The following is a 22,702-nucleotide window of genomic DNA, read 5'->3' as shown; positions in this document are numbered from 1 at the left end:
GCGCACAACTTTGCGGAGGGACAGTGGGGAACGGCGCGGGGCAGAGCCGGGGGGAGACGACCGCGCACCGCCCGCCCGCCCGCCGAGTTGGGAGTCTTCGCCCCGCCGGGCCCGGGGACACCGCCGGGAGGAGCCGCCCGCCCCGAGCGTTACCTCCAGCCGCGCTCCGCCGACATGCCGCCGCCCCGGGGCCCGCCGGACGGCGAGCGAGCGCCCGCCCGCAGCTCCCGCTGCTCCCGTCCGCCGGCTGCGGAGGCTTCTCCGGGGAGAGGCGGCTGCAGGCGGCGGGCGCGGCGCGGCACCGCCCCAGCCGCGGGGAGGTGCGGCGGGGCTGCCCGCCCGGGGCTGCCGGCGCCGCTCGCCTCCCCTCGCCTCGCCCTCCCGGAGGAGGGGCGCCGCGCCCGCACTCACCGGCGAGGGGCGGGCGGGGGCTCCGCCGCGACGCCTCCCCGCCACCGGCGGCGCTGCCGCTCACCGCCTCCTCCTCCTCCTCGGGAGGCTCGGCCGGGCCGGGGGAGGCGGGGCGGAGCGGGGCGGGGGCCGGGCCCCCCCAACCCGCAGCGAGCCCCGGCGGCACACGGGGCACCGAGGGTGAGTGTTACACTCGTGCGACCGCCGGCAAATCGCCAACTCCCTCTGCTGTGGGGGTTTTTACCCCCTATTTTAAATAAAGTATAATTTTTAATTTTTTTTTTTTTTTGGTTCTCCAAAAAAAAAAAATAATCAGCAAGCCCCTTTTACAATAATAAATCAAACCCACTCGTCAAACCTATCACTGCTGCTGCAGGTTGAGGATCCGGCCGATTTCTACATCCTTTTAAACGTAGGGCATAACGGGTGGCAAGTCCATGAGGTCAATTATATTTTCTTAAGACAATTTGGGGTTAAAATCTTGAACGAATGCCAAGTAACGCGTTTGCAGCCTGGCCGCTTTTCTTTATTGAATTTTCTAACCCCCTCTGTATTTTTCCCTGACACTCTGTGTCCTCCGCTCCGGAGATGGGGCTATTCCGTTACTGCGGGTGAGGGAGTTACGATTCCCTGCCTGAACAACGTTAGCGGACTTCTAGCCTTCACAAATGGGAAATAAAATTAATAAATTTTACAAGTGCCCTCTTGATCTAACTAATTTACTTCACAATTGCACCGTGATTGTTAGCTCACCCAATGGCTGACAATTCAATACACCAGACTAACTCCACCACTGGCGGCTGTCTGTCCAAACCTTTCTTTCTATGACTCACTCAAGACAGAAACTTAGAGGAAAAAAGCTAAAGTAATCTGAATGTTCCTTTTTCCAAACATCAGCAGAATTTACAGCTCTTGATGCAGGAATATTGTTATTTACTGCTTTCTCCTCTTTTTTCTCCCTTTTATTCATATGACACGCTGTGAAGGAACACCCCAAATTTCTAAACTAAAAAGCAGAGCAAGGTCCCAGGCCCCATGAGGTAGACTTCCATTAGGACAGAGGACGTGCTGACACGAGGGCTTACTCCGCGTGAGGTTGTTAATCCATGGAACAGAGAGTCCATCTGAAATCCCACTGCCCTCTCAATATTCTACACAAAGGGATTTTCTCCCACATTAAAGCTTCTCGACTGCACAGATATCCCGATACAGCTTTGTTTTGGGACCTCTCTATTATGAAGGATTTTTCCTACAACATGCTATGAGGCATGGCATGAAAGCCAGCCAAAAGTGACTGAAATTCTTGCGTGTGAGTTCCACCTCTCAAAGGCGCGTGGTTTCCCTCCTACCATTCTTTCTGAGTAGCGGGCACTGTTTTGAAGTTATCACTGGTCAACCACTGGCCAACGTGGACAGAAGAGTGCTTGTCCTCATGAGCACCTGGATGCTCGCAGAGATGTGCCAGACATCTCACAGCTGAGGGCTTCAGCACTGCAAGTCAGCAGCTGCAGTACCGAGCGGTTCTGGCAGCGCTATTAACAGCTCTGATCGTTCTTGGTGCTACTTTTCAGTTTTTTTTGCTCTTGAGCTGTCATTGCAGCGTGAACTGGGCACGATGTCTTAGCCACGCATCTTCAGACCCTGCTGAGCGTGCTTCTGGCCAAGATTTCTGCCTGGCCCCCAGCACTTCACAAAACAAACTATAGTAATGTGGTGTTGCATTATCACAGAGTGCTACCACAAATGGCGTAATGGTGGCTGTCTGCAACATCTGAGGCCACGTCTAACGTGCACCGCCCCAGAACTGAATAGGTCAATGAGCAGTTACTTACTCCAGACAAGAAATTAGGTGGGAGGGAAACTGGTGGGCTACCAAACTCCATGCAAAAGAGAGGCACATTCAGACAACTGCTAGTCTCTACCATGAACTACGGCAACACCTGTGCTGCTGCTGCTCTTACGCAAGGCGGGGACTGAACCCTAATTCCCAGATGTACATACCGACTTGTGTGCATATGTTCAGGGAAGAACAGACATTGAAGCAAACTGTCCTCTGTTCCCTGCCTGGGAATGTTTGCCAAGGAAAGTACGTATTTCAGGCTGCTTCCCCAAACCAACTACATTCCAGGTGAAGGATTCAAGACACTAGAATGCAGACCAACACTACGGATCACAGAATGGCTGAGGCTGGAAGGCGCCCCTGGAGGTCGTCTTGTCCAGCCCCCAGCTCAAGCAGGGTCCCCCACAGCAGGCTGCCCAGGACCGTGTCCAGCTGGCTTTTGAACAGCTCCAAGGATGGAGACCCCACAACCCCTCTGGGCAACCTCTGCCAGTGCTTGGTCACCCTCACAGTAAAAAAGTGTTTCCTGATGTTGCGAGGCACTCTCCTGTGTTTCACTTTTGGCCTCTGGTCCTGGCACCATCCCCTTTGCACCCTCCCTGCTGGTATTTGTACACATTGATGAGACCTCCCCTGAGCCTTTCCTTCTCCAGGCTGAACAGTCACAGTTCTCTCAGCCTTTCTTCATAGGAGAGATGCTCCAGTTCCTTAATCATCTTATTGGTCCTTCACTGGACCCTTCCCCCACAGCTCCACGTCTCTCTCGTACTGCAGAGCCCAGAACTGGACCCCGCGATCCAGGTGTGGCCTCACCAGTGCTGAGTAGAGGGCAAGGATAAGGATCTCCATTGACCTACTGGCAACACTCCTCCTAATGCAGCCCAGGATGCTGTCAGCTCTCCCTGCAAGGGCACATTGCTGACTTGTGCTCAACTTGGTGTCCACCAGGACGCCCAGGTCCTTCTCAGCAAAGCTGCTTTCCATCCAGTTGGCCCTCAGCACGCCCTGGTGCCTGGGCCTGATCCATCCCAGGTGCAGGACTCTGCGCTTCCCCTTGTTGAACTGCATGAGGTTCCTGTTGGCCCATTTCTCCAGCCTGTCAGGGTCCCTCTACAGACATACCAGATGCATTCAAATTTGAATTCCCTGATTTCCCATTAATGGATGCCTTCAGTTTGTATGAACACGGGTCACTTCAACAGGAATTAACTGAACTTGGGAAAAATAAAACACTTTGTACACACAAGCCCTTACTCTCCTACCGAAACACACAGCTTAGGCACTGAAATGCCATGCAGTATCTGGCGTTGAATCCTTACTTTGAGTATCCATCCTGTTTCTGATAAATTGGTTATTTTCAAGCTAATTACTTTGAAAATTGTACCTTAATGAATTCCTATTTATATAAATTACATTGTGTTCTGACAGCACTGCTGACTACTTATGCCCTTATACAAACACATAACTACGCGTGCACACTTAACACACAAGCTGGTAATCCAATTACTCTCTTTCTCTTGGAATACTACAGTGAAAAAAGATGAAAAAATGTGTTTAAGAACTTCCAGTAACAGTTCTATCTCAGTTCAGCTTGGCTTTTTAGTCATCTCCTGTCTGGATTATGTTTAAACATGTTTTTTTGCAACAAAGATAGGCTTAAAAAACAGGTAGCCTACCTTCCCTGGTGATAGCCTCAGTTTTTTGCCTTTCTTACTGCTGGCCTCTACGCATGAACGCTCTCTTTCTCATTCACATTTTTCTTCAAATTCAAGTCTTCACCCACTGCTTCGTCCTTTTGCGTACTCAGCAATCTTTCTCTCTTTCTCAAGCGAACTGAATCCTATCTGGTCTTGTGGTCTTCTCTCTTCCAGGCTATTACTCCGAGAAATAGTTCTAGCCATTGCGTGGTTCTAAGTCTGCGAACGAGCTCCCGGTTCTTCCAAGTCCTGCTGAAATCAGTGTAAAATTTAGGCATTTTGGTTATGGTGGTTACTACAACAACTCCCACCACAATTTGTATCAATGAGATAGGCAGACTGATTACCTTGGGCACCGTTCCACACACCAGGGAAAGGTTATTGGTTGGAGACTTACAGGTAATAACAACAGTTTTCAATTAATAAAGAAAAAATTTATCTAGTCCTGCCATTTCAAAGATTAAATACATCTTTTAACCAAACACTAATTATTATTTGCATTATTTTTATTGACATTTTCTTTCAGGGAGCCATTACAGTGACCTAGGCATTTGAACACAAGGAGCATCCAGGCAATTGCCTGTTATTAGTCATTTCATTACTTTTTTAAAGCTATTAACAAGTACTGCTAGCCAAAAGGCAAAGTTACTGTAAATTCATAATGCTCTTTGGATTAATGAGAAACTAGATTTTAAAACAAATCTAATAAATACACAATATTAACAATGCTTAATATATTTATCTTTTACATACCATGCAAATATTAATTAATGAGTCCTTAAAGGGATATTTTTGTCGTGGGTATTGATATTAGCATTGCTCTCCTCAGGCTTGACATAGAATATTACTCCATGAAACTGCCAAAGGTCAGGGCATTGACTCAGAGAAGGTTACGATTAGAAGGGAGAGGTTGTTGCCTCAGGGCTGAGTTCAGACTATGAGACCATCGCACACTGTACCAGCACAGACATGGTCTGGCACCAGTGAACGCCGTTCCATGGGAAAATGCAAAGACCTAATTTCTCCCCTTAGTTAAACTGGAAAAGACTTCCTTCACAAGTTTCATCTGTATAACAAAGAGAAAAATGTGGCTTCAGATGTGGTCAAAAAGTAATCAACTAAGAGGCTATCTCGGAGAAAAAACAACAACCACAAACCCAGCACTGTTCAAGTTTATAATTGTACCACATTGTTTCCATGTTATTATAATACCCTTCATTTGGGAAGTGTTTAAAGATTATCCTGTAGCAAACAATATGGGAAACCAGTCACGCTTATGCATTTGCTCTAAAAAGTCACTAGCTTTCAGATGGAAAATACATTTATTGTTTCTTTTCAGTAGTTTCTATTTCATTTTCAATACCTTATCCTAAAAAATCCTACTATCTGCATACATTGTAGTAAAATCTTTCAAACCAGCGGAAGGCAAGTTGCTAATTACATGCCGTGGGTGATGACTGCTTGGCAGCAGGAAGGCATTTTTATCTCTAGGCTTAGAATAAACTATTGTTATAAATATGTTTTGTTCCATTTTAATCAGGGTATTGAGACAATTGTCATCTTTGTACAATGATCAAATGGCCAGCTTTGGAATTCAAGCAGCTCAAAAAATCATTAGGTATTTCTGTTCTAAGCTGCAAAACCATCATTTACTGCTCAAGTCACATGCCATGTGGAGTGTAAGACAGATTCATTAATGAGGAGCATTTTCTGTCACAATTTACCAGGAAATTTGCTTATGAAAAGAGAGGAAAGACTCTTCCTTCCCATTATATCAGGTTCGTAGGTTTCAAGTTAATAAATATTCAAAAAAATAGCAGCACAGATTCAGAATGTATTAATTTTAGTTAGCTGTTTTGAATGTATGTCAATTTGAGTGAAAGCTCCTTAGTAATACTGAAATTGGTTACAGGAAAGTGATAATGGGGATGGAAGAGAATTAAAAAGAAACCAAGTTGCTATAAGCACAATCAACACTCTAAAGCATCTTTGCCCTTTTAAAGAAAGTAATATGTAATTAAAACTTCTGTTAAAAATTAAGTTTAGGATATGTAATAAAATAGGGCATACTCTGGCCTAAGAAGAACTTGCATCATTACCCTAAAACCAACTCACTTTTTCCCATCAATAACAAAGGAAAAGTTCTAAAAAACCTCGTTAATTCACAAAGGGTAAAAAAATTAAATTGCTGTACCCAGCTCTTAGGTCCAACAATAATCCAAATTCTTCCCAAAGCAGAACATCATTTACAGTCAGCAGAAAAATCATTGTGATTTCATCTTTCCTTTCCCTCAGCAAAAGTAACTCTGAAGCACAAGGCTAATTTAGCTAATTTTTTTTTTTTAAAGAAAAGAAGCATCCTTCAGCACTGCCTTCAACTTCTTCATGCCCTTCCTGTTTTTTCTATAGAAATAAATTCCTCCTGCCTTCTCTGCTCCTTGAACATGCAACACCTAAAGCACAGCCTGGCTTCCCTGCGCCCTTGGAGGCAGCAGACAAAGAGCAATAAACAGAGGAGTTTGCGCAGGGCCGGGAAGTTATTTGGAATGCAAGGTAACGCGCTGCCGGATCAATGACATGAATGCCTGCTATAAACTGGGAGCTCATCAGCTGGAAATCACTGAGGTGAGAAAGGACGCGGGTACTAGTCAAAGTCAGAGAATGTCTGTCAGCTGTCAAAGTGATGTGTCTAGAAAATACCACAAGCCATGCTTGCCGAGGGAAAGAAAAGATGAAAATATTGAAAGTGTTGATGCTATTGCATAAGGCTGCGGTAAGTTCTCACCTGGAACGCTGCTAGAAGTTCAGGAGAAGTGATTCAAAGTGGAAGAGGTGGAGAGAAGGGCTGGCACCGTGATCGGGGAAGATGCAGCCTGTTGTATGACAGGCCAGGTGAAGGTTGAGAGGTGAGGTAGCTGCTGCACCTGAGGGGGAGAGAGAAATACGCAATGGTAGCTTACAAGTATTTAAAACAAAAGAGATTTTTGACGTAGAACTGCTTGGGTAAAAACCGGGCACATATTTAGGCTGGAAATTAGAAGAAGCTTTTAAATCACGGGAGTGAAGCAGACTCATTCTGTGAACAGCGAGAGCAAAAGGCGTAGATCACTTTAAGATGGAGCTTGAGCGACTAAAGGACATTATTCATCAGAGTGCTAGATTGGACTTGATGACTTAAGAGGATCTTATCGATCAGTGACCCTGTATTTTTTATTGTGCTGGGATCAACAACAAGGAGAACACTGACAATAAATCCTCATCCTTGACGTTTAAAGTTGCTATCAGCTGATAGAGCTGCGGGGTTTTGTTTGTCACATTGGCTGTTTCAGGCTGTCTGTAGGCATAGCAAAGAAGGGCACCTGCATTCTGTTCACATGAATATGAACATCACCTTCCAAGTCATAATTTTTTAATGAAAGCTTATATTCTGGAACACAAGATGTCAGCCTCCAGGGAAATGTAGCAGGTTGTCAGCTGTCCCAGAAGTCAACAGGTAAAGAAAAAAGAAGAGGGAAAACCTGTTTTTTTTTCCCTGCTAAAATTAATTTGAATAGTTTATTTTTCTGCTTATTAATATTTCAGTTCTGCCCAAACATGACATGGATTAAAATATCAGATATGCTGGTAGAAGTCTTCTTTTTTGTCATATATTATTTCGATTTAATCATAAGGAATTATGCCAATACGTTGCTCATATATAATCATGCACAATGCGCAGAGATCTTAATTACCCTGTTCATCAAGTAAGGATAGCACATAGTATCCAGGGTATTACCCTATATTGTAATATGTGATGCCACATGAATACCATACGGGAGAGGGATTTAAAAAAAGTTACAGGCTAATAAGAGTACTTTATTCCACTCAGAAAACTCAAGAGAAACAGTTCTTTTCAAAGATCCAGAGACTGTAATTACATGCAAAAAGTTAAGTCATCTTAAAGGTAAATGGTAACCCAGGAAGACTGCGGATTAAAATGAAAAGCTGAAATTTCCTATTGTTATTACTGCCCCACTGCACTAGATATTGTGCAAATATATGAAAAAGGTGGCTCCTGTCCCAAGGAGTTTAATTCTACCTTTCAGCTTGTGTTGTTCTAGAGAAGAAATTGTAGTAGGTTTAAGCTAGCAGCTGGTGGTCATATAATAGCAGTGAGTTATAATGCTTTATAATGCCGTGAATTTTGTATGTAATTTCCTGTGAAATTTACTAGGAGCTGTGCCTAAAAAACAATGCTTCGGCATAGCCCCAAATGTCAGACTTACCATTTCATTTTATTTACCCGCTGTGTGCCACAGCTCGTGCACATCGGGCCTTCTCCTAGGTCACCAACTCCCCGGGACAGGGCGCAGAGGGAGCCAGAGAACTAAGCTGACTTACACAAGACCCACACACGGCTCTCTGCCCATCGCTTGCCCATGAAATGTCATACACGTTTGAGATTATGGAGATACATAAACAGTAAGCGATTCTTCTATCATCCTTCAACTCAGCAGGGGGAGCACAACCGGTATCTCTGCTGCGTGACAATGCTGCTGTGATTCCCTAATACTACATTGTGTCTTCCAACGTGATTTGTAATCACCTGGCTCATACTTACCAAGTCTTGATCCTGCAAACGAATCAAGCAGACACACGACTGTGCACACGGGAGCAGCCTCTGTAGCAGTGAGGCCTGGTAACCTCTGTGTGACTGCAGAGTTAGAGGCCCGGGCCCAGTCATGGCGTCCCCCTGCTTCCCTCCTCTCTTGCGTGGTCTTACCTCCTGCGCCAGGAATCGGCGCGGTTTGCAAGGCTGCAGTGAGGATACAGATAATTCTAGTGCCGCAGTAAGGGAATTAATTACGGGTTGAGCCAGGGGGCGAACGTCTCTTCCCATGGCTGGAGCCGCTGAGGCACGCTGACAGTGGCACGCTGCACGCCCTGCTTCGGTGCTCGGCTGCAGGCTGGGCTTTGATGTTCTTCTGCATGACCCTCAACACAGCGGGGTGGAAAGGGCCTGTGTCCCTTCCAGAAAACAAATGAGTTGCTACTGAATAAAGAACAAAACCAAACAAAAATAGCAAGCTACTTACGAAGCTTGTATTTCCTGAAGTGTTCTCCCACCAGAGTGAAAGCCCTGATGAATCCCCAGAGCCTCTTCTCTTCGAGAGGCACTTGAGGAGGGCTGGATTGACGGAGACGGGCCTGCGCTGCTGCAGACCACGACAAGGAGCACGTGCGTTTCTCTGCGCCATTTACTACTGGTGTGAGCAGGGGAGAGCTCAGCTAGGGACCGCCTGTGCGCCCCTGCCACTGATGGGACAGCAGCAAAGCAGCTACATCCTCGTCTCTCAGAACTCTCTGTCTCTGAGGAATCGTTCTTTCTCCCTTTTATTCCTCTTCTACCAGCACACTGTCCCCATGGTTTGAAGCTAAGAGTTTCCTGTTCAAAGGGGCTGCAAAAAACCCCTAGATAGTAGGGGGAGAATTCCCTTTCCCCACATTTCTTTCCTTTTCCTGACTTTCTTCTTGCTTTTCTCGCTTTCACCCTCCCCTTCTGTTCCCCCTTTTTCCTCTCTCTTCTCCTTTTTGTCTCTTCTTCCTTCCCCAGAGAAGCGAGACGTAAACAAGATGCACATAGTTAAAACAAAACCACACAGATTATACGGAACTACAATAACGTTGACTTCAGCAAGCCTATTATTAGATGAAAAAAGGACAGAATTTACCCTATAGAAGCAAAGCTCTAAAAAAATACAGAGAAGCACTGTCAACTTTTATAAGCCAATTTACACAAATATAAATTTAGCGTGTTAGTTCCTATTAAAATATCTAAGCCATCTGACTAGCAACCCTTGGCTTCAGAGGCTGTCAGTGATACTGCACCGAGAGAAATCTCACCATGGCGACTGACCTTCTCTCCCTCTCTCCTCCCTTTCATTTACTTTCCACATAAATCAGATATAGAAGTTTTATAATGTTAGTAGTGTCAATATAACATCCTACAGCTGAAACGTCTGTAGGCTACAGGACTTAAGTCGTAATTTTACAATGTAAGAAACAGATACAGTAGAACCACTGTCAGTGTTTGCAACTGTGCATCTCCAGGGTCGTGATACAATCATCTTCGGCAGAAGTTAAGGGAACTGACTTCACCGTGATATTGGAGGCTGATTACTGATCATCTCTGCTTATCGCTCTGTTCAAAGGGTGGGCCTAATCCCCCTCGTCAGTCAAATGAGTTCAAGTCTTTAAAACACAGCGGTTTGCTGTGGTCAATGAGGTGCTGAAAAAGCTTGATGGTTGCCTGAATCTAACTATCGAGTCTATCGGTCTCCCTCACGCCTCAGATGAGTAATACAATAACATTTACCCTATGAACTTTTTCCCCTGATCTAGTACCCAACTGAACTACAGGGCCAAAATTAACTGGTTTTAAGACGGACCTATCTATTAAAGGCCATAAGGTGCGTGGGAAAGCTGAGGCGTACTGAGTTTTAATAAAAGGCGCAAGCTCATGATGAGTGAGCACCAGAGCCAGAGGAAGAACTAAAGAGCCCTGATTCCTACTGAGGAGCTTCCACCTCAGTATGTTTGTGTGTCAGGTATTTTTCACTGAGGGGCACTATCCCCTACCAGGCCCTCTCAGTTAGCACAGGGCATTGGTTTTAAATAATTTGGCTAGAAATAGTGTTTTTTTCTCTTCCAGACAATATTTGCCTTTTGAAGCTTGTTTCTGACTGCAGACTGGTGGAGGTGCATGTTTTGCATGTAGCACAGGAGCTTTCTCCTTCTTTCTTTATCTTAACACTGCAATATTTCTTCTCTTTGACATAAACAGTGTCCAAAGTACTCTAATCCCATCCACGTACAGTACAAATAGAACAAACAAGGAATGATTTATGCACACTTGACTGTGCTCTATATCTTATTAGATGAAGATGAATTACTGTGCTGGACAGGGACACATTCTTCTGAAAAATCCATCTTTGTAGATTTCTGGTGCTCAATCTCATGTCTTTTGCAAATGCATTTTAGCATGCTATGGCTATTTTCCACTTGGTGATCTCTGCTGTACCGTGCACAGTATACGTGGCCCTGAAGGAGGACTGAAGCCGGTTCCCTGGCTAGCAGACTGCCATAGCTGCAAGGTACACCTCCCGCTATATCACTTACGGACAAATGATTCTGCTCTTGTGTTCTATGACAGATGTCATTTCCCAATTTCTGCCAGATGCTGATGATGTTATTTAAGCAAAAGAATTAATCCTCTCCTCCTTTCCTCCATCATCATATTGCATACACTATACTCTCTGCCTTCATAGTCACTTCTGAGAAATAAGTCCATCAATTTATATACAGACCAAGAATTTAACTTTGTTGACATTGGACAGAAAGCCTAGGGTTTGCGTCTTGTGAGAAGCCATATGCACAGCTACGGTATATAACTGACGCTTTCTTCTAGAGAAAATCTGTATTTGAAAAAGCATGAATTGTTACTATGTGTTCACTGGGTATCAGGAAAGACCCAATACAGTGTGTACGTAAGTCATTGGACAAGTATTAGCTATTGCTCAAACCAACAAAGCAGTAAATTAACAACAGACAAGCTATTTTTTCCCCTTGTCCTTTCATTTTCATCAGCTTTCAATATGAAGTGATCAAACTCAAATTTAATTTGTCTCCTCCCACAGTATCTTATTCTCTACCCATGTAAACACTGAATAAAACAGATTTTCAAGCTCCTTCTTCCAAAGGTAACAAAGTGACAGCATTCATGTGAGACAAGCTGCATCGCAGTTTTTAATAAATCAGTCTTTACATAAGCATTTCTAGAACTATTCTTCTAGAACTGGCAGAGTAATGAATAACATCCCCCACCTTCTAGTTCTCAGACTAGCACATCAAAATACTTTTCAGTAGTTTTGCAATTTTCACGAATATCAGATTTAGGGCAGTAGTGTTATTACTGTGTGAATATATATATCTGTATGAGAAACACACACCCAGGCATTCGCTATCTACCCCCAAGATTTACATTTAAGAGTCAGGAACTGAGGAGAAAAGCAAATGAGAGATTCAGTGACGGTCCAGGAATAAAGCAAAGAGACTGGGAAGCCAGAGGAGGAACAGCTACGAGCAGTACTTGCCTTACAGAAAGGTACGCTGGCTTGCAGCCCTTTGCACGTGTTGCACTCCCCAAAATGGAGCCACTCATTATGCTCAGATCGAAGGCAAGGAACCACCTTGGTCAAGCCCAAGAAGTCAAACCCACCTACATCCAGAGCAGCCACGTATATGATAGAAACAGTGCCGCAGACAGACGGCGGATCAACGGTGTGACACAAAGCTGTATTTGCGAACAGCACTAGGAAAGGACAAAAGGACACAGTGCAGTCTGGCAAGGCAGGCAGAACCGGCTACCTGCCTGGCGTTTTCAAGTTTCTTTCAAAAAACCAGCTGTCTGTGCAGAGCAGAAGTGCAAGAAGTGAAGTGCATGGATACTGTCCTAGCATTGAACTGTGTTAGCATTAATCATTATGAAAGACATCTAAAAGACAGTGTTGGACTGCTAAGCAGTCCAGCGGTGACCGGTGCTTTACGGTTCGTTTGGAGACTGACACATCTGCCTCCCTTTGAAATGGAATGGCTAGGCTACTGGAAGAATTCCTCTACGCCAAACGGAAAAATGTTTTGTAAAGGTTTTTAATTACAGTCTATGTTGATATTTTACTCAGCCTTCTATTTTTTTTTAAATGTATACAATGATTGTGAAAGATAAGTTTCTCACCAAATGAACTTTTTCTATTTCTCACTTCTTACCTGCTGGGACAACGGCGAGACAAAGCGTACAGCTCCATTTGCAAGAGGCAACAGGCTGTGATTTCAGGCTCACAGCGAGTGGGCAGGAACCTGTTCCCTCACTGGGTCCCAGCTAAGGTACCAGACAAAACCAGCTGGGGTGGTGCTGGTTCCTTTCCCTGCCAAAGGCATCCATTGGGAAACCGAACCGAAAACTCTCACTTCACAAAAGCCACTGACTAGCAATTAAGAGAGGTTTATTATGAATTCCTTCCACATACAAAGCCACCGCTGACTTAAGAGGATTTTTTGTGTGCCAAGAAGCGTAGGACCAGGTCTCAGATGGTAGTGATTTCCAACTCATGTGGACATGAGCCAGCTTGAAATATCAGCTGTAGAAGCAAAAAATTCTATGAGCGTAATGATGCCCTTGAGACACCCAGTTATTCAGGTCTTTGCTTTAAAAATAATGAATCACATCCTTTTTCCAACCCCTTTAAATCATAAGGGTAATATTTTTCCATACAATCAGGAGGCTGCATTCTCAACACGATCTAATGAGCGTGATGACAACCGCCGTATTATTTGAAGAAGTTATATGACTATTGCACAGAAAATGTCCTCCTATTTTGCAGTAGACATTCCCTAGTGCAACATTTTTTCTTTCAGCCTTAATTGAATTTTGAAGCATTTGCTTGTTCATGTTGTTGTCCATGTAAGCCTTCCATTTTTCTTTTTTTTTTTTTGAATTAGATGTGCCATTTACAGTACACCTTCTACCAGATGAAAGAACAGAAAAAAAGGAGAACACGACACTACAGCCGACAATACAGATTTTTAAATCAAGCCAAGAGGTAGTATAATGCAGTGTTAATTTTCATACGGTAGATAGAATATGAAATATTTTTATATTCCTCATCATTAACAAACAGAGTACATTAATTTTATGTTTTGAAATCAGGTAGTTACCGAGAGGTTTGTCTTTAAAACTGTTTTATGAAACCAAGGAAGGAAAAACCCAATGCTTACTCAGGAGCTAGGACATTGTCACCATGTTGAACACTTAGTTACTTTTGCATTAAACTGACAGCTTAGGCAGTATTCTTACAGGAGAACTGGGAGAAGTTAAAACACGTTAACCCTCCTGCCACCTCATGCTCAAACAGTTGTGGAAAAAATAGATATTTAAATTATAGTACCTGTTCAGTTTAACTCATTTCTTCAACTGCTGACCAAAAGCAGTAGGATTTCAGAAGTGATCTCTCCTCTTCTGCTATTCGTAATTATGCATTTTCTGAACTGCCACTTGTACTTTTATCGTGTACAAGAGGGAGAAGTGCTCTGAGCCTTCGCTGGAGTCCTGGGTTTACTGAGACTTTGTGGGAGCTCGCCAGCGGGCGTCCAGCGATCATTCAACGCTCAATGTCAATGCAAGAACTCGGCTTTATTCTATGCCCCCTTCCAAGTGACTGTGCGTAACAGCAACAGTCTCATACGTGTGGACGTGATGGAAAATGCAACGTACAAGAAAAAGGACACAAACCAGAAAGGCCTCTGTGCTTGCAATAATGAGTTTTTAAAGTCGCAGCACACTATGCTATTTCTTCCATTCCAAAACAAAATTATCGGCAAGAGTCTTGAAAACTAACGTTGAACTAAGATCAAACCGCACCTACAACTAACCTTAAGGTAATCTGCATGCACACTTATATTGCTAACTTTCAGTTATGTGTTCTGTTATTCAGAATTTATTTCACTGACTGACTTCAGCTCAAAGCCTTTTTTATCCCAAAGCTGCCTGAAGTCTGTCACAATGTTGATCTACCTTTATTTCCTCAGAAAAGACGTAATCTAATAAAACAGCAGAACCTTCTACCATAAAAAAACGCACTGTATTTTCCACAGAAATAGCCCGAGTATCCAAAGTATCTGACACAAATGAAACGGAAATCTGCAGGGAAAGCTTCTGTGCTCTGTTTGTGCCAGAACGCCTGTACGGCAATACCATTCAAAAATATGAAGCTTGGACACAGATGTGAAGGGTCATAAAGCGACAAGAGTAAGCAAAGTTCAGAAGCAGGGATCCAGCGCTACTGGATCGGTGCAGTGAAAATGCACTGTACTGCTGGGATAGGCTGGATGAAGGGAGTTAAGTGGGTAACCTGAAAGTGGGGGAATCCATAATGACCCTCGAGAGTTGTAAGAGCTAAAAGAAAAATGTGCCGGGCGGGAATGTTGCTGCGGTTCTCTTTTAGCCTATCACATTTAGGCCACCGATAAGGTTAACTTAACCTTTGCTGCCTTTTCCTCCAGTTCTTTGCCACATAAATTACCTCATCTGAGACATACCTGTATATGAATAAGAGTCTAAGGGAATTTAAGAGAACAGTAAAGGACCTAACATGCGTTTAAGTCGTTACCTCTACCAGATGGGTAGAAACCATACTGACCTAGCAGATATCGCACCTCTGCACCACTCCCTACTGATAGACCAAATCAGACTTTATATAAAAGCACTAGAAAAAGCAAAACCAGAATGCTCAAAGCAAACCACAGCATCTCTCCAGAGTATCTCTCCTATGAGGAAAGGCTGAGAGAGCTGGGACTGTTCAGCCTGGAGAAGGGAAGGCTCAGGAAGGATCGCTCCACGTGTAAGAATGCCTGCAGGAAGGGTGCAAAGAGGATGGAGCCGGGCTTTTTACAGCGGTGCCCAGCGCCATAACCACAGACAACGGGCACAAGCTGAAACAGGAGGTTCCCTCTCACATCAGAAACACTTTTTTACTGTGAGGGTGACCAAGCACTGGCAGAAGTTGCCTAGAGAGGTTGTGGGGTCTCCATCCTTGGAGCTGTTCAAAAGCCAGCTGGACACGGTCCTGGGCAGCCTGCTGTGGGGGACCTTGCTTGAGCTGGGGGCTGGACAAGACGACCTCCAGAGGCGCCTTCCAGCCTCAGCCATTCTGTGATTCTGCAAAACCAAAGGATTTTCCTCTAGGCTCGCTGCTGCCATGAGACCATTCTGTCACAAATTTTTGCAGATTCTCAAAAGTCACTGGTGAGATAACTGTGTGACTTGCTTGACTTCCTTGAGAACAAATTACTTCTCTTCACATACACTTTACCTTTTCTTATATTATTATCTTGCTCCTGTAGACCTTATTCAATGAGGCAAAACCTTCGCTGATTTTAATGACAATATTGCTGTAATAATTACTGCAGGGCTGAGCCCCAGAAAATCATCAAACTTTTCTCTTCTTTTTTCCAATTGTGTTTTTAGAGGCAAATTACCTATGGTGCTTCCTGCTTTTTATTTATGCCTGAGAGTGCAGGAATACGCAACTTAGAAGTCTTTTGCTGTGAAGCCATTCACCCTGCTGACAGCTGATATGATTAAAATCCAAAACCTAGTGTTTCTAACTCCTGCTTGAATTTGGACTGGTGCTACATGAGCAGCTGTACAGCCTCTCTGCTCTCAGGTACGACTGGATGGGCTTCTCCTGTGCCAACCTGGCAGCTCTGGCCAATCTTGGCAGCTTCTGAGTTTTACGAGTTGCTTTGCTTTAAAAGCAGTCTGTGGTGCCGAGGCCCAAACAAGTACAAAATACGTTACCATCAGATATACAAACAAATTCTCTGAGGCACAGTAGATGTTCTTACAAGAATGTTCTGCTCTGCTTGGTCCAGTCTTCTTGGTCTGTAACTTTTAGACTACGCTGGAACTGGAAATAATTCAAAAGCTAGAAAAAAAAATATCTCATCTCAGAGAAGCCTGCAGTCATTTTCAAAGAAAACTTAATTAGTTTTCTATCTTTGTGACCAAAAAGCATGTCTTTTTCTTTTGTCAAACCTGGAAGAATTATGGAACTTAGGCACAAGTATATGCCATGATGCTAATGAAGCTTTTCCTTAGTTTGAATTCACTGCACACAGAAGCAATCAGACTGAATTACATTCAGGAAAAAAATCAATAACAAAAACCCAAAACCAACCTGAAATCCTATTTGCTCCTACCTTTGGAGAATGTAAGGGAAGAGTCTGGTGAATCTGATTTACTTTATTCCTGTCTTGATTATATTTATTTCAATTTTATGAAAAAAATGAAGAGATTATTTACGTAACTTGAAGTTGATCACACTTTCCTTCTGGTTGAAGCTTGACCTAGACTCAAGAAGAGTAGCCTGAAGAACGATCCACTTCAAAAACTGAAATGAAATTACTACAAAGTCCCATCGTCATCTTATAATGAATACTTAAGAGACTCTTCTTGTTCATGGAGCTATGTATCTCCTTAAAAATAATTTATTTCATGCAATTATTTTGGGGTAAAATCTGTGGAAACAGTATATGTGGGAATGTGGCTGTGAAGCAACTCCTGCTTTCTCTAAGTCAGTTTAAGATAATTAACTGAAGGTCAAAAAGCTATTTCTCCTGGTTTTATTTTTAATATAGGCACAGGGCTGTGCACGCTACATAAGATATGAACCAGATGACAGGTGTAACTGATTCTTAGATACACAATGCAGAGATAAGGTCAATATAGAAAGCTTTAGGAAACACCAACTTTATTTTTGTTCAATATCCAAGTACTTTTATGCCACGCATAGAATTTAAATCAGTTCTCATATTCATGTGGTAAGTACGTGCACGGTGACATTTCCTTTATTGCACAGTATAAAATTGTACCTTCCCAACTTGTTAGCATGTTGGGATGGGCTCCTTCTAAGAGTGAGTGGAGATGGTGTCTCTAAATTGCTTTAGAAGTGTAAAGAGGGAAGAAGAGAGAGGAATATAATCTGCAGACTTCTTTAAGATGATAAATGTGAAAGATTGGTGATTTATGCAAATGGTCGGGGTTGCAGGTTTTTTTTTTTACTCAAAGCTAGGAAGTTCCTTCTACAGGCTGCAAGAACAAGGCACAGACTGAGGACTTTGCAGAAAGCCAGAAGAGAACATGCGGCCATTCAAATGAAGATGTGTGTCGACGCCTTAATCATTTTGCCTTACCCCTATTGAACAGGACAGCAAACCTTCTTTAAGTAACAAGTTGATGAAGTGGTTGTGTTTAAACTCATAACAAGATAAGAGTTAACAAAAAATCCTGGTGTAGAAATATTTGAACACTTTATCCTAATATTTCTTGCCAAAATTATTTCCTGTAAGCCTTTGACATTGAGCCCCTTCGCTTTGTTAACTGCTGGAAAAACACAGAACAAACCCAACCGTGTCTACTGAAGAATGCAAATATTAGGGAAGAGATGAATACAGACACACCAAGGACACACAGAGAAACCTGTCTGAAGTAATTTTAAAGCTTCCAAGCAGTGCAGGCAAAATTAAGGAGAAAATAACTGTAGGGGATGAAGTAGGAGGATCACAAAAGGTGGAGGACTCTGGGTTAAGGAAGCTAAGGTGAAGATCAATGGGGCTTTGAAGAGCAATCAGAAGCTGGAGAGAATTTATGAATATGGACAGGATCTCAATATCGCTTTCCTTCCTTGTTAAACCAGTCGAACTCTGAAGCATCTCTACTCCTGGGATCCTCTCCTCGTTCCCATTCCTCCCTCGGTGCAGCAATTTGTACCAGAGCTTCCCTGCTCCGTCCTCTCCTCCCAGCAACAGCTGTACTCTTGCCTCTGCATTGCTTTGTTTGTGGCTGCGGTAAGAGTAGAGAGATACAGCTGAAGGAAGGAGGATGGTGATGTGTAACTGTGCAGAGGAAAAGCAGAGTCTGGCTGCTTAGGACACAGTTGCTGCTCAAACACGTAAGTCTCCTGTCTCCTCCAGCACGGGCAGAACGGCCCTTTGCTTGCTGCCATTAGCCTGTTGCCCTGGGGCAACTTGCTATACCCAAAGTTGGCCCTAAGTCAGAATCACAACCACAGAAATTAAGATGTTTTACACTGATATTTCTAGTGGTTTGTAACAGCATGGGATTCTGTTCCAGCTGCTATGTAGCAAAACAGTGTACAAAGTAGAGGGGAAAAAGAACGCGTATCTTCGACACAAGATCTGGTCTTGCAGTCATCGGGTTTTAGTTCACCATCAGACATAAGGAACACCCTTACTGAAGCATCAGGATGAACAGGGTACGTAATATCTTAATTTACTCTGCGCATTAGAAGTACTGCATAGTAACCTGAATCCCTTCCAGATATCTTGCAAATAAGACTCTTACCATCCTAAGAATTTCATTTGCAGGAGGCTGTACAACTTATTAGGCCTAACATAAATATATTTGAATAAACAACCATTTACACAGGGTGAAAATACACAACTCGATGGAAGAAGCGTTTTTTTAATCTATTAAATCCTAACTCTGACATGCACTGACATTTATGTGTGGTATTTCCTTCAATCGTTCTCATTAAAATTGGAATACAGTTACCTGTAGCCTTGCAATGTGTTCAAATGAAGAAGAAAAAAAAAAGTACTTTTGAGAGCAGTTAATTTGGAATTAAATTAGTTTCTTCACAGATCAAAAGATATGTACATAGCAGAATCTTATTGAATTACACCAGCATGCTTCACTATGTAAGAAAGAGCAAAGAACAGCGAGACATTACTCCTCACAGAATTGCAAAGCTATATCCCCCATCAAATCCAATCAAGAAGAGAGAAAAAAGAATATGAAAATAATTCTGTTCTGAAAGATCATTTGTTTTTTTTTCTTAAGGCAGGTAAAAATAGAAGAGTTTGGTGTGCAGTACCAAAATCTTGTGCCAATATTTTAAAACCTCTGTACGGTACACTCTGCAAACATGGTGAATTCGTAAGGAAAAATCACTTCGGGTAAATTGCCTTCTGGAGAACAGGACGGTTGAGCTGCAGCCGCAAGCCACAAAAGGGTTATGACATCAAATTGTCTCCCTCAAATACATGCAGGAGACAGAACACCTGGAGTCCAACTTAAGAGGAACTAGCTAAATAGAGAAAAGTTGGAAGATGTTCTTGCCATGTTCTAAAACTAAAGCTGAGGGAGAGAAGGAAGGAGGAGGGGACTGGCAGCAAAAGAGGAGTCAGAACAGGATACCAGAATCCATATGTATCAAAACCAACTGACTAAGCAGGTATGGAGAAACATGATTAGCTTTTTTTTTTTTTTTTTTTGCAAATGCAGTGAAGTAAAACTTGACCGTGGGTCCAATAACCTCTTTGGTTAAAAACGTGGAGACAGGCAAAAAAAGCATTTACCTATATTCTTCTAAACTAACTCCAAAGAAAATTAATAGCTTAATTTTAACGTACATCCCTACTGGCGAACAGCAAGCAAACACAACATTGTTAGCTAAGGATTCAGCTGGTATAAAAAGCGGACGTGAATCAGATCTGCATCAAACTCTCCACATCCCCAGGGAGTCCTGGTGGCTGGACCCAGAACAGGTAGACGGAGAACAAGCAGCCATTTAGCAACGAGCACAGAACTTCACACGGGCTAAGGAGCCGCCTGACGAGCGGGATGAACACCCAGCCGTGTGTCGCGAGATGAAGTCACTCCGCGGCTGCTGGGGCTGGACCAGCTGCCTCAATGTACTGACAGAACCTAAACCGAGCCAAGAGATTCTGATTCAAGGTGGGAGAAAAGGACAGAGGTAAATGGATGCATCCGGCCCGACATACGTTTTCACTCAGCTCTATGGAAGGAAAAAGATACGTCTTATAAAGAAATGTCGCAAAGAACAAGCGATAAATAATGAATAAAGATTCCGCATTGTTTGTTTATAGAATATCAACAGCATCCTGCTAGATGCATTTCCCATTATCATTCATTCTGCAAAGACCTACCGTGATTGCTTTAACCTTGATTTTAAGGCAGAAGTAACGGTAATGCGCAAGCATATTGGTACAGCCACGGTAACAAGGAAAGAATAGTAAAAAGTGTATTTATAAAGCAGGGGAATCACATTAAAACTGCTAGGCAATAAAAACTACATCGTAGGCAGCAGCTGGGAAAAGGGTATTCACAAACCAATAATATCCTATTAAAACTAATGTGCAATAAAAGCAGACCACAGCAGAATTTGTAACGGCTTTTAGACCAGGGCCCTGGAAATGGGGTTTTGACCTTTTCCAGTACTGCTAGCTTCAACTTGGCACTTCAGGCACTGCTCAGGAAGCACCCAGGACGCAGCTTGTTTTCAAAAACGAGGTTTTTTCCTCATTAATCAAACAAACTCACAAATGTGGTCTGTTAACAAATTATGCAGCGAGTAGCCTTACGAAAAAGTACTCCTGAATCTAACTGAAGTACCCTGATGGACAAAAGAATTAAAATAACGTGTCTGCTTCAAAACCCACAGCCTTCAAATAGCACATGGTCGTATTTTCAAAACTGTTACGCTCCTGCACCCAAACTGCAGTCAGAATAACTGTATTTGAGAATAAATAATGGTTTAGGCTATTTTTAGCAGATAAACAAAGAAGCAAACTTGTGAATTGACTCAAAATGATTCTTTTGGGTTTTTTTCTCACCAACTGGAATCTGTTATTATACTTCCGATTTTTATTTTTTTTTAAAGCGACAACAAAATTAATCTCACGGTACAATTCTGAAATGAAAAACGTTGTTCACTTTTTGTTTTCAAAGCTTCCGAATGTTTCGACTTTTCAGTTTTTGCATAAAGAATCTGCTGAGTTCCGAGCAAATTTACAGCATTAGTTTCAGTCCATTCAAGAGTGCATGTTTTTAATGAATAACTGATTCGCTTACAATTTGAACCACCTTTGTTGCATCTCTAATTCTTCCCTATAGAAGGTGTAATCTGAAATCCACCAAAAGCGACTGGAATTTCAGCGTGTCAGTGAGTAAACGTCGAACTCCCCGCTGCTCAGACACTGTTATACTACGGGAACTTGATACAGAAAAGCAAGAAAAAAGAAAAGTAAACGCTGGAAAGTAAAATTAAGGTTTGTTACAGCTGTGGTGGCTTAAATTCTGAGGCTACTCCGCAACTGTAAACAAACCTTCCTCAAGGTAAGGTGCGAAACAGCACACACGAAGCGATCGGGGTACAATCAAGCTCCAGAAAGGTACTCGGGATATAAAAAACATCAAGAGAAAAAAGAAGAAATGTGGTTCAAGCAAGATTCTGCGGTGACAGAGAGATACAGCAGAAGCTGTTGGGGAGACCGAGTGGGTACCAGACAAATTATTTCCCTAGGGACAACATTCTACTGGCATTTACCTCTCCCGTGTCTGCTAGAAAGAGACTAAGGGCGCTGATGAACGACCACCCACCCTTCCCAGGACAAAGCCCATGTGAAAGACATGGGGCGCTCAGAAACATCACTGCAAAGGGCTGACTGACACCAGTGTAAGCGAGAGCAGGATTCGACCACACGTTACTGCCCTTGAGGAGATCAGAGGACAGAATTCTTCACGTGCCTGATAGATTTTCAATCCAACAGGAACAAATCTAGGTTCTGGGTTCTGCAGACCAAGAACGAAGACCTGAATCCCAAGTAACAAATGATTTTTCTCTGCACCTACGGAGGTTTTTGCCAGACTTGTTACAAAACTCACCACCACTACCGCAGATGCACCATGCTCCTTATACTACTGGTCTTAATAGCTACCGGGGGCTACCTACCCTAACATAATGTCTTAGCCCAAAACTAAACCCTAGAAACTCACACATATTCAGTATGCCATTTTAAGATCCTTCACTTAGTGCTTCACCGGCAACTCACCCCATGTACATTACATACATGAATGTGCTGGCCTCCTGCTTTAAACATCTGAAAAAGCCAATTAAGCTTGTCCTGGATCCCATTGTTTCTTTCCGTTACGTTAAGGCTTCTTTAGAGTTGAGATCCCTATATGGGATATGTCTCCAACAAAAGCAACATAAAACCAAGAAGCTGAATTTTATTCCTCTTGTATAATGAGCTTCCAGTACGGCACTGACAAAGACTCTGAGCCGGATTAAAAGAGCAAGGGCTGTATTTTACGTTCACTTATCAGCTGTGGCCC

General features: G+C 43.1%; 1 protein-coding gene across 7 annotated transcripts in view; it reads right to left on the bottom strand.

Annotated features, from left to right (window-relative positions):
• Nucleotides 1-22,702, bottom strand: part of LOC128910454 (bifunctional heparan sulfate N-deacetylase/N-sulfotransferase 3) — a 112,784-nt gene that overhangs the window by 67,805 nt on the left and 22,277 nt on the right. For 4 of the 7 annotated variants that reach the window (XM_054203668.1, XM_054203669.1, XM_054203666.1 and 1 more), the window contains exons 2-3: nucleotides 6,734-6,872; nucleotides 3,928-4,197 (exon numbers count right to left, since the gene is read on the bottom strand). The gene's annotated coding sequence lies outside the window, so the exon portion shown is untranslated. Of the gene's footprint in view, nucleotides 1-153; nucleotides 268-3,927; nucleotides 4,201-6,733; nucleotides 6,873-16,389; nucleotides 16,463-22,702 lie in introns of those variants that run through there. The other 3 variants (XM_054203670.1, XM_054203671.1, XM_054203672.1) reach the window with 3 other exon arrangements.

The sequence above is a fragment of the Rissa tridactyla genome, chromosome 5 (assembly GCF_028500815.1).
Source record: "Rissa tridactyla isolate bRisTri1 chromosome 5, bRisTri1.patW.cur.20221130, whole genome shotgun sequence".
Lineage (NCBI taxonomy): Eukaryota > Metazoa > Chordata > Aves > Charadriiformes > Laridae > Rissa > Rissa tridactyla.
This window is presented reverse-complemented; position numbering and strand designations above follow the sequence as displayed.